Source organism: Rhea americana, unplaced genomic scaffold (assembly GCF_003343005.1).
Source record: "Rhea americana isolate MKP2758 unplaced genomic scaffold, rheAme1 scaffold_28, whole genome shotgun sequence".
NCBI lineage: Eukaryota > Metazoa > Chordata > Aves > Rheiformes > Rheidae > Rhea > Rhea americana.
In genome coordinates this window covers 2610733-2623811 of record NW_028186401.1, presented here as the reverse complement: position 1 = coordinate 2623811, position 13079 = coordinate 2610733, and the positions used below count along the sequence as shown (strand labels likewise).

General features: G+C 36.5%; 1 long non-coding RNA gene across 1 annotated transcript in view; it reads right to left on the bottom strand.

Moving 5' to 3' along the window:
* Positions 1–5569: 5569 nt before the first annotated feature.
* LOC146593783 (uncharacterized) overlaps positions 5570–13079 on the bottom strand; it is a 34174-nt gene continuing 26664 nt past the window's right edge. Inside the window, exon 4 of the long non-coding RNA XR_014896297.1 lies at positions 5570–6807. This is a non-coding gene — a long non-coding RNA (uncharacterized LOC146593783). The remainder of the gene's footprint in view (positions 6808–13079) is intronic.

Sequence of the window (13079 nt, the reverse complement as noted above, 5' to 3'; positions counted from 1 at the left end):
CAAAGTGCTGCAGGCTGTGATCTTATCATGCCGTTCTTCCTTCTTCTCAGTTCATTTCAATGACAAACACGTATTTCTATTCTTTGCTCCAGTTTTTGGTCTAGAGAAGCCTAATATTGGAACACCAGGTGATGTTGCAAATCAGGAATGGCAAGCATTGGTGGTGGCCTGGTGGGGGAMGGCAACAGAGGGTGCAGAGAGAGTGCAACATATTTTATAATGCTTTGACTAGGACACTGATTCTACACAGTTCCGCAATTTTACAGTACAGGTAAAAGTTTACTCACGTGCCTGCACATGCACATTTTTGAGAAAAATGTAAAGAAAATTAGAGCATTCACGTATAGCTAGCTGACTCTTAGTGTGGTTCAGCTGAGGTGTTGGGCAGACGGTAAACTTCCAGATAGCTCACAGATAAAAGGACTAAGGCGGTTCCAGAGAAAGCAGAAGGTAATAGTTCAAAAGACAAATTTTCAACAAATTTAGCAGGGATCTAAGGATGTTCTTGTCCTATACCATTACACCATAGTGTAGCCGTATTGGACTTCCTCTTTCCTCCTCTCCTCCCAACTCAGCCCCAATGGGATCCAGGACTCTTTTTCCTTGAATAATCCAAGTTATCATCTTCAAATTATTTAAGAGTTAATCTTCATTTTCTGTTTAAACACAGTGGTCTGTGGAATAAAGCTGTATGAAATTCCCTATTTCTGTTTCCTGAACTTATTCCTGTGATAATATATGAAGTAGGACCTATAACTACTGTAGAGATTGGAATACCTTTTACAGGTAACTCTGGTTTTCCAGATTCTCCAGTTATTTATCTGAGAGTGTATATGACCAGGCCTAGTAAAAAGTGTTGTCATTTTCTATATATAAACATCAGCTTAGAGTGGGAGAAACCTAAAGTTTGTCCGAGTTCAAGTTTGTGGAATTTCTACAAAAATGTAGGTATTTTGCAAAATCTTTGTGCTAATGAAAATACCATTATATTTTTCTCTCATTTTATAGCTGACAAGGAAGTACTTTTTCTATCCTTTTGGTGATTTTAGGATTCCATTTTTCCAGCTAATTCTTTGGCTAACTGATAAGCTATAAAAAGATCAGACTGGGTCATTTGAAATGTTTCAGTTCAATATTTTCAAAATAATTTTTTAAAGTTTCATTTATAAATTAGAATTTGAAACCAAAACATATTTCAAAATAAGTAAATATAACTGGTAACTTAGAAAATGTCAGGTTGTACACATGAAGTGATTTTGAAATTTCCTCTTGTTTTTCTTCTTTAGTTTGTAAGCTTCATCAAAACCAGTTGTTTCCTGTGAACCTTATTGATTGTTTGGCATTTTCCAAAACAACGTTTTAATTGAAAACCTCAGCCCAGCTCTACTATTTTTTCCCATCTATTTTGCACGTAATCSACTTGTATCATCAATTCAATATCTCGATATATTTTTATTTGGAATGGCTTCTGAGGTGAAATTATTGACAACTTGGTACTGAGTCAATCCAACATTCAAAATTTCATATGCTGTTAAAATTGGCCATGCTTCTGTGTATCCTGTATTCTGTATTCTGTGTCATGCATTGGTGTAAAAGCTTATGTTTCTTGAGGCCTACATATGTATAGTCTGTTGTCATTTCTCTTGCTCTTAAATAGGATTAAGCTAAAGTATTTCCATAGATGTAAAAATGTGTCTAAGGARKTTTTGCACAACTTAAGTACTGTTTCTTTGCCAGAGTGTAAAATCCATAGCAAGTCTTCCTTTTAGGAGGATTCCGTCCTGTAAAAAAAAACACATCTGATATTTCAGGGGAAATTTTATTTTTTTTTCCATCATGCGAGCCACAGAATTCAACACCAAATAGGTAGTACTGTTACTGAACCAGCACTGTTAGAGTGGGTAGAGCCATGCTCATAACAAAACATAATGGTATTTTTACAGACAAGGAATCACTTCTCAGCATATGATAAGCAATATTCAGTAAATAATAATCTCTTAACCCCTAGCAATATTACCAAAATTATTTTGAGGTTCATTTGTCGAAGGCTTTTGTAGGACAAAAGTTGAAGAACATTCTCTATAGAAAAGTTTTGAGTTTGGAGTGTGAGATTGTGTTGATATTTCAGTTCATCTTGAAGTAGAAGAACCTTCTGCCATAAATTTCAAGTGGTGCTCAAGAGGAAGAAGAATTCGTACAACAAGGAGAGCAAGTGTTCCAGTRGTAGCCCAAGTGCCTACCGTTAGAAATAATGCGTGGGTACTGTTGCAGGGTGAGGGCCCTCCAAGCCATCCAGCAAATGCTTTCAGTGCAAGTCTTCCTTCCCTGCTTTTCTTCTTTACAGAGCTTGACTTGTCTCTTTTCCATATCCCAATGTGCGGAATATCTAGCAAACTTGAGTTTTTRGACAGGCTTCTGAAGAGAGGAGCAAACTTTCAAAACAATCATTTGTCTTATGTAGGAGTAGCTGTACTGGGTTAGACCAAAGATCCATCAAGCCCATTTTCTGATCTGTTTCAGAAACACCTAGCAGATATATAGGGAAGGGTGAAGAATTAAACGCAGTTTAATTCTTCTCCAGATGTATTTTCCCAGTTCCCATCACTCAGTGATTTAAGGAAAGGCTGATAGTACAAGTTAAATAAAATGAGAATATTTAATGGTATCAAAGAACTGTCTTCCATGAATCTCTAGTCCTTTTTGAATCTGTTTATATTTAYAGTATTTGTGGCAGAAATTCCTGCACTTTAGTTATGTACTGTGTAACAATACTTCATTTTATTCCCTTTAAACCTTTTCTGGTCCTTGTTCTAAAATAGTGAATAAACATTCCTCTCTTCACAACATTMTTCATAACAACTATCATTTTATAAATCTTAAGATACCTCTTTTCCTAGTTGAGGAGTTCTAAATTTACATAGTTTCTCCTCACAAGGAACTAGATATGCTACAATTATCCAGAGAACAACCATCATCAAACCCAAGTGTTGTTACTGAGAGACTGAAGCTCTTACAAAAATTAATTTATTTTAAAAAATCCTAAAAGTGCAAATATYTGAAGATCAGGCAAATCTTTAAAACCTGCCTGCAGCAAAATCATGCAATTAGAATCATGCTYATAAGTGTTAGAGTCTTAAAACATTAATAGATCATTTTAATGGAAGGAGTTATTAAAATTTGTACTTGATTTGCATTATTACAACACTGAATGCACTATAGAAAGCTGAGTCCRTGAGAGTACAGCACAAAATAGTCTAATAGAGTTTATTATCTGAGTTGGAACTTTAAAATAGATCATGCTTTACAGTTCTGCCTGAATTTTATTTAGTTTTATTTCTCTTCTAAATTGATAAGAACTCCTGTTTTTGTATTAGCAAATGAGAAGGAGGATAAGAAAATAGCTTTAAAAAGAGAGAAAAAGATTGAAATGAAGCCTCAGAAAAGTAATATGAGCAGCAATAGAATCTCTCTCAACATATGTAATTTTTATCATATATTAAAAGTGTTATGGTTCTGATCTTATTGTATCATAACCACTATCAAAACTCCCTTCAACTACAGTGTTTCCGTAGATGATTTAGGAAGAAGTTGCCCCAAATGTGGAAACAATTATAGAGAAATTCATGACTCATTAGTAAACATACCATGTTGTATTTCTGTTACAAGTAGACTATAATTTCTGGATGTCTAGATGACATCTTTTCTATTGGGCATTTCCCCTCCCTGATATGTGTACAAAATTGTCCACATTTCATTAGCCAGCCATCTCCAGCAAGCCTGRTGCATGAAGGTCTTCCTTAATCCAGTAAGAAGCTTCTTCCTAAGAAAGCTAGGCTAATCCTAAATAGTGACAAAGAAGAGTTCATTGGAGTCAATGGAATAATTCCCAYTGATTTCAACAGAGTTTGGAATAAGCTTGCATGGGTTAAAAATACCTATAATCACAAAATGAAGGTCAGATTACAGTGATCCTGTTYCTCCACTGAGATGTTTTGGGCTTTGTATTCTTTAGAGTTCCTTTAAATATTTCAGGAGTATGACCMTGATGCACAATTGTTGAAATTAATGTTTAGAGTTGAGTTGATTTGAACCATTATTGGAGTATGCTCTAAATTTTTCAGGGCAGCACAAATGTTTACAAATGGTGTCTTTGTTTTCAAAAACTCCATATTGTTAGAACAAATGTGACAGTAAATTAAACGAAGGAGAGTAGTTGTACCTATAGAGGTCCTATAGAGGCAGAGAAATGTTCTGTAGCTTCTGAACTTAAAATACCATGGTTTAAAATTCAATGATCAGATTCTTAGCAGGTGTAAGTCATCACAGCAATGATGCTGTACCATTTTACGTGATACTAGTAAATTGTCCTGCCAGTAATTAAGACGATCGCCTGTGGAATTAGGACTAAGAACAGGAGAAAGTAGAAGCTGATATTTTCTCATCAAAAAGATGTGGTGGACACAAATATTTGTGAATATAATATACACCTTGCCGACATGATCTCTAGGGGGCTAAAGTATAACTATTCAGAATAATCTTGGAAAATACACTTCTCAATGGTAACTAAAATTATTACAAGTACTCTGTAAGTTTCCCTTAATTATAAATGACAAAAATGAAAATAAAGCTTTAATAGGCATAGATTTGGGAAAAGTTCAAYTTTCTTTAAAAATCCAGAGCGTGTTATACTCTGTTATTTCTCAAACCCAATTATTTCACATAATTTCATCCTAAGAGAATCTCCATTTTTTCCCCTTTCTGCCCATGGGTTTATTATGTCTATATTCCACAGCCCAAGGAAACAAGTGTAATTTCTATTAGTCAGTAGATAATGAAAATAGTCTGATGAAACATCACAAATTTTTACACTGAATTTGTAGTATAAGTTTCAGGGGAGAAGGACACCTCTTAATTCCATAGTCACTTCCATGGAAATCCAATACAAGCTATACTGTCTGCCGCAGAGTTGCAGTTCCTTTAACATACCAGAATAATGAGTCTTTTGCAGTATTACTTTTCTTTGAAAAGTGGGGTTTTTTTCCTCAGCTTGAAAAGTGCATCTCTTCTGATCCTTGTGAAAATCACTTTTTTAACAGCTCCCTTAAGGAAATACACATTTCAAGCAGTATAGTTTCAGGCCTGAGATCTGAGATATTCATGAAAAATGCGTTGACCTATGCATTATGCTCATGACTTTCTTAGTATGAAATGGATTTTTTAAATCACTTATTTTTAAACTAATTGCTTCAAATCAAATCACTATGGGAATGGTAGGTCTAAATTCCATTTAACCAAACATATAGCTGATGACCAAGTCCCTGTATTCTCATTTCAGGTATTAAGGTTCCACTATCCCAAGAAGAATTTTAGAAATAGAATTAATTAAGGAAGTAAAATTATAATGCATAGTGGTGAATGAAATTTGGATGCATTTGTTTAAAGTGGYCTATAAATCCAGAATAATCAGGATCATGATGACATTAAATGACCAAATATTTACAATAGATGAAGACACCTTAAAAAAAATACAGACTATACAGAGTACCTGTGGAAGTCTTTATTCCAGGATATTAAGGGACATTTTAGATTAGCAGAAATTCAGAAATTATTAAGCATATGTATGATTATCAAAGTACATTAATTGAAACCAGTTTTGCCAGTGTTTGAATTATACTGACATCAGTGTTTTATATCATGTAAAATATATGAGGCACAAAATACTGTGTATTAAAGGTCACTGAACAAGAACCAGTATCTAGGTATCAGGTGCAAACACATTACATTCAGAAGACTTTTTTGAGGAGTGAAAAAATATATTAACAGTAGGAAGTAGAAATATTTGAACTCTTCTCTTGAAGCCCCCCAAAAAAAAGAATCTGGGTAAGTTCATGAAAGGCAGGTTCCAGGAGAACTGTCTGTACAGGAGTTCTGATTAGACAGCTTATTCYGCTATCAATGTCTGCACAGGCCAAGTAATGAGACATTGAACATAAACAACTTTCTGAAGCTGGTTAACATATTATGCTCTTTTTTTGCTTGTTAGTAATCTGACTTCTCTTGTATGATGTAGCATTGAGAAGCATATCCTTTTTTCCTTTTTTATATAGAGCATACAGATACCCACGTGTGAATACTRTCAAAATGCTGCCTGTTGTCAAACAGCAAATATTTTGTATACAGAGTAAACAATTTCAGTTCAGTGAGCAGAAGTCATGTGATACATGTTCGTATGCTATGGAATTATATCCAATATCCAATAATATATTTATTTGTATTGTCTTGGTGCCAGGAAGTGTGTTGCATTGTTACATTACACTGTACAAAGTCAAGCATAGAACAAGAAAACTTTTTGTCTTGGAGAATTAACTGTTCAAAAGATTGCAGTAAAAACGTCTGTCTTGGGACATGGGCCCTTAATTCATCTAAATGTATTTAAAAGCCCAAAACCACATAAATTTGAAAAGCAGCAGATCATAGGAGAGTCAGCAGCAGGGGTGCCCGCCCTTATGCTGAATTTTATGGGCAGTGGCAGAGTCACGTATCAAGATTCTAATTCTGTAGCCTACCTGTTAAGAGTAAATGAGAAGCACAAAGAAGTTTCTTGCACGCAGAGCTAAATGACCAGTGAACTAGTCCCATTTTGGGCTTGTTGGAGGTTTGCACATTTCTGGAGATTTTTGTTTAGCAAAGCAGAAGTGTAGGTGGATATGCTGATGACCTCACTTCTGAGAATCAGGCCTTTTGCAGGTATTATTCTTCTGCAGACAGCAAGAGACCTGTGGATCAGCTGGCWTTTCACACTTGCAGCTAATACAGAATTTGTGAAGGTAAGAGTGAGCATTAGTAATAGAAGCAATATTTTGAACAAAAATCAGCTATATTTARTGGGAAGGGTGCAAATCTACATTATGACTCAGATATGTGCTACAGCCTTGCTTTAACCTAGAGAGAAAGAATTATATCCAAGGTATCTTACCTCAAAGAGTTTCTCTTCTCTTTGGCAGAAGTGATGATTAGGCTAAAATTGGCTATGGGTTTTATCTGTAGTTGCAGAATATATGATTTAGTTCATACATCTTTAGTTTGAACCAGTCTTGGTTCAAGATCCTGATCTGCAATAAATACCTGTTCATAATCAATAGAGCAGTGAACTTAAAATAGAACTGAGGACTTAGTCCCTGTTCCTTTGCCCTGGACTGAGCTGACCTGGTAAATCTTTGGGGAGACGAGATCTTTTTGTACATCCAGTGTTCTCTGACTCCCCTCTGTGTTGGGAAGTCTGTGCTTCCAGATAGGCTYACAGGTCCAGAAATTGCAACAGCCTTTCATGTGCCATTTTCTTGCTAATAACAGATGCTCCACACTGCAGCTTAGGTTATTTGGACTTCCACTGGCATTGCAGCAGTATTATCCTACAATGCTAATCACTGATCAGTGCTGTCTTCACTTAAACAGATCTATCTATTGCAGAGCATGTTTGTGTCCTCTGCCCCATTTAGAAGGAAAAATCATGTGTGGTGGCTAGAAAGATACCATCACTGTTTATACATCAGTTTTTCTTGGTCCTGGGAATTCATCTCTACTCTATGGTTTTCTGAGTTTTCTTTGTCAGTGTCTAACAGGTGGCTGTTCTGATGCCTCCCAGCCTGCAGTTTGATGCCTTGTGGCTTTCTTCCTGGCTGACAAATGCCACAGATGGAAATGAGCATTTTTATCTCTTCCTGCCAAGTGTACAGTGATCAAGAGGTGGCAGCCATTCCCACCTGCCTCGAATTATGGAGCAGAAGTCATACAGGAGGCCTGCTGGATGGAAACATAATCTGGTAGCACTAACATAKCTTTCTCTGAAAAGCATGGGGATGTGGAAGAACACACTCCCATCATCAAAACTGGCCCWTTGGTGCTTACGTGACATTCCGCTTGAGCAGGGAAACCAGTTTATCATCTCATTACTTAACTGTGTGATCTCAAGGCAAAGCTGAGGCACACTCATGAGCTCAGGAGATAAGATTTCATTATCAACACTGTACTCGTATTCTGAAGATTTTCTTGTTTTGCATTTCAGAATGTGGCACATGAAAAATGTGGTGGGAGTCTCAGTTATACAAGTACTAATACAGAGATTCTTCTACCAAAGAAAACAGAGAGCATCTCTCCCTACCCATCTTCCTAAGTTCTGTTAGAGGGTGTTCAAGGCCCTGATCTAGGTCAGAGCTGTCATAATTTAGGGACTCCCTTGGTGAAGAATTGTGTAATCGTGTAGGAAACAGTTTTTAACCAGAAGAACCTGAGCTATAGATGAAGCACCTGCACACTTCTGTGTGAAAGCAAGATGATATGTATGTATTCTGCAAAGTGTATTTTACATGTAGTATACTAGAAAATGGTGGGCATATATATTCAAAGAATAATCAGAGGTATATGGAAAAAGTTGTACCGAGGGCTCATAAGAGACAGGGAAGATACAGATCAAGGAGGAAGGAGAAGAAAACAGACACAGAGACTGCTAAAAGAATGACAAGTATGACAGGCAGGAATCAGGTAGAATAAATTCAAGTAGGAAATCCAACTTGGAAAAATGTGTCTCTGGCATTGTACCTCTGTTTTATTTCTCCACGATGAGGTTATGATGCTTTTTCTGCTCTTCTTTTTTACAAGTGAAGCCTTGAGATTCTCTTGGCTCCCCCCTCCCTTATAAAATGCATGCTTTACACATCCAAAACATATTCCCATCTATCCAAGATTTAATCCCTCCATTCCCATCACTATCTGAACTACACTACCATCCCCTTCATCGGTTTTCTTTCTGTATGAAACATCAATAGCAATGAAATTCACTGAGAGAAGTACCGTCWTTGCATGCTGGATTTGCTGAATGAGATCACTGGCATACTGGTTTATTTTAATCTTCTCAGAAGGAATACCTTAAACTGTAGTGAGGTTGTAACCGTAGTAATATCTAAAAAGACAGTATTGGGGGAAAGTAGCAATTTTCCTATCATTTAGTAAAACTAACTTTTGTTCCTCTCAAGGTTGTTGGAGAAGTTAGGATTTGGAATTTTTTGTCTGTTTTATATTATTGCAAAAGGCAGCCTCGTTCATACTCTTTTTTCAAAGTATTGCGTAAATCCAAAACAGCTTGTAGACAAAACAGCCCGCTAAAGTAATGTTCCATTTTGAGCAATCATCTAGGAGCATCTTTATCCATTATACATTCTCAGTCATATCAAGTCAAGAGGAGAAAGAAAAAAAAAGTCAGACTCATGTAATAACCTGAATGTTACCACATTGCGTTTGTTAGACCTTCCATATCATTCAGAGCTGTGGATGCCTCACTGAGAATGTCCTAGTCCCCTTATCTTCCAAGGAGAAAAATCCTTGGGGCATCCCTGGTGCCATGGTATCACTATTTAATATGATGTATTTGTGCCAAATTGATCAGTGGAGTAATGCCAGGCATGAATTTAAACCATGACATTTCAGGCAGTAATGGTGACTCACAGTGTAGAACTTTCACTGCTTTTCTGATTTTACGTCCAGCTTTTTCCACTTTGTTTGCTAAGTGAAGTGGTAGGCTAATGATATAATTCTGAAAGGTCTCTGGATAGATTTAGTACTGGCAAGAAATATGTAGACAGACAGAATATTGTTTTACCATGGCTAATGTATTSTATTTTAATATGTTCTAATGATCTTAAAAATGACTCCTCAGTGTGCTTGCTCCCTAGGTCATAAGGGTTACTTTGAGTTCGCTGTTGTCTTGGAGTCTTGAGATAAATCCCTCTGGATTTGGTGGGTCAACAACAAAGTGCTGGTAACAAATACACTGCTGCTTTAATCTAGTGTTCTGCTTTCTCCGTCTTTGCTATGTGGATTTGTACATGCTAACAGTTACACTGCTCATAGTTCAGCAACTTTAGGGCATCAGTGGCATGCAGCTTAAAACCAATTTCCCTTTTCCACCTGGAGACTAAACATCCTTAYGAACTGTGTGACAGAGCAGATGCCACAGATTTAGTTTTGCTCAAAGTGTTTAAGAGCTTTAGTTACCCAGAGAAGAATGGGAAATTAATGGAATTCATTGATAGCGATAGGAAACTATGTGCTGTAAATCCAATTGCAAGCAAAGAACCCACCTCTACATGCAACTGATATACATAAATATAGAAAGCCTTTCTGTTAAAAAAGAATAATTAATAAGGCTTAATGATTTGTGGATTTCTATTTATGAATCATAAGGGATTTCAGCAGGCTTAGAGAGGTGGAGAAATGGTTTAATATTGCATTGTTTAAAATTACAGGGTTTTATATTGTTTAAAGCGATAAGCAGGTAGGATTTCTATGCCAGATTTGAGACATTTGTTCTCTTATTTGTACTAAAATTTCGGCTTGAGCTCACATTGTCATTCTATACAGACTACTTTCCAGACAAGCTAATTTTTCTACCTGTGTTCCATTTTAGGACTTGATTTTAATTTGAGGATGATTCCTGCTAATACCAAAGACTGGATAGGACATCCATTAAAAGTCTACACAGCAATTGAAATGGAAAATTCCAAAAGAAACCCTATTAGAGTTTTTCTCCATCAAATCAACATTACAGACTTCTTATGCATTTCTTAATTAGACATCGATATTAACTGGACTGTTGCATGATTTAAATCTAGCTCTTAATCTCAGCTATTCTATGCTGCTGTAGTTTTTATGACATCCAACTAGCGACTGCTTTATGCATTAATCTATCTGGAAAACCACCTTCACATTTTTTTTGTCTTTTTTTAGAAGAATAAAGGCCCCAAGAAGGAAATGAAAGCTTTTGGGTTCAGCCATTAGTAATTTTCTGCTTAGTATTTGAAAAATTGCTTATTTTAATTGCTTCATAGAAGAAAAAGATATCAAAGCTAACGTTCTTTCTCTCCAAACTTTGTAATTATTTCTCTCAGACTCTTATTTGAAATGCCTTGAAAGGATTTTCATTGAAATGTAGATTTCTTCTCTTTTAAAAGTACTTTTATTCCCTGGTGTTTCTCTCCCTTTTTTCCTAGTCACTTCCTCTCTAGTTTTAGAGCAACAATACATAGACTCCAATCTGTGGACACGATAGCATGTGTCATACAGATGKCACTTAAGTGCCATCACCTTTAAGGTAACCTTCCTGTGGCCCGGAGAGGTGATAGTAATCCATAGGTTTTAGACGGCACTTCCAGCCCATGAGCATCACATCTTTGTTGAGGAAACAGGCAATGCTAGCTCTCCTTTGACAGGGAAAGTGCAGCAAGGAGACATGGAATGATTTGCTGTTCTCTATCCAATGGCCAGCACTATCTCCTGCATCATCTGCTCCTGATCTTTACTTCTCATTTTTATGAGACCCTAGTACCAAATAATAAAGTCTTGAACCTTGGCTGTTAGAAGTCAGTGAGGCTCTGCTGAGRCTAGTCATGATAGTCTGAACAGCGTCACTGACTGCAGTGATGCATGAATACCACCGTTTGTTAGGACTTCCTGAGTCCCCTGTAAAATTCATAAGCCAGTGTCTTCAAAAACAGTTCCCAATTCTACATTTCCAGGTAAGATTTTCAGAAGTTCCTGAATTACATAGATGTATTGACCTCAAGGGGGCTGGGTACAGAGAGTTTATTCAGAAGTGCCCTTAATGGTCACATATGATTAGTGACCTGATCAAGCTCTATGTCTAAAACCTTCCATTTCTGGCATTTGCACTAATAATAAAACCTATGTAGAAACAGAATTGATAAACCAAATGAAGTCCTTCAAATATAAATGAATATGAGCAAAAGAATCCTTAAGATAGTGCTAGACAAAACTGCAGGTATTTTGCTGAGGAAGTTATGCAGTTTCTCAGCATTTTTTGTGCATTTTTTCTGTAGAGAGAAGTAGTCTTGTCACACTGACACAGAATACATAAAACTCATGCCCTCCCTCTTCCAACATACAAAACTTGAGTGGTTCAGCGTGATCTGTGTACCACAACTAGATGTATTTTTAAAGTCTGAATCAACAGAAGCTATGTGCTTTATTAGAAACTACTGGCTTCATTTTTGTCTGTTGAGATATATGAAGTCATGAGCCCTAGCAAATTTTGTATGTGGAATACATTTGGTTTCAATCAGTGAAGATTTCTCTGTATCTCCCCTACACTGACATTAGAGACATAGTATCTTTGGGTTTCCTCCACAGACAATGAAGAGCCATAGGTTTTATAGGGACTTGGTATATCACTATCCTACTCATTCTGAAAACTGCTTTGTAATTTCCTTATTAATATCAGTGCTAAAATCAGGGGAACCTAGTGGAAAAGCTTTATAAATGTTAGTATGTTAGTGAATTTAAGTTCGGGACTTGTGATGAAGTCTGGAGACAGGTAAATTTTCTATAGTTTCAGGTTCTGTTTCCAGCAGTACAAGCCCTGAATATCCTAATCAGGGAAGGAATTTGCTAACCAGATCCTGTAGTTAGTTCTGTATTGTATTTAATCAGTAGCACAAAGCATCAGGATCGTGTTGATCTCATCAGTAATCCTTGATACTAATATAGCAATATTAACAAGAACTTTATTTCAAAAGACATTTTCAGGAAACACTGTGTACTCATAGATCGTGATCTGGTCGTAATGATCTATACATTTGTTACATCCAGAGTGCAGCTGTGTAACTCAGAGCATCTAAGAATGAGGCAAAAAGCACATTTGTTTACAGTGCAGCAATTCTTCTGCTCAGCAGAAAAAAAAAAAAAAAGATGCAGAGAAAATACTGTTCTAAGTACCTGTGGTCTACTCTGAGTCCCAGGTGATTTCTTATGCCAGTTCCAAAAGATCTTTAAGAGTCTCAGAAGAGTAGAGGCCTGGCTACCTRAGTCCTTAAAACATAGCTGTTCTCTCAGCAAATGAGTGGCCCAGCAGGCCTAGCAGAGGTCATCTTATAAGGGGAATCTTCACAGTGGAAAAAAACATTTTGAGACGAGAAGAYTGAAATGAAGCTAAAGCATTCTCAGTATCAGATTTCCTGGAAGATTTTTTTTCCAGTAACACAAAAAGATGAATGGGAACAAGAGAGTGA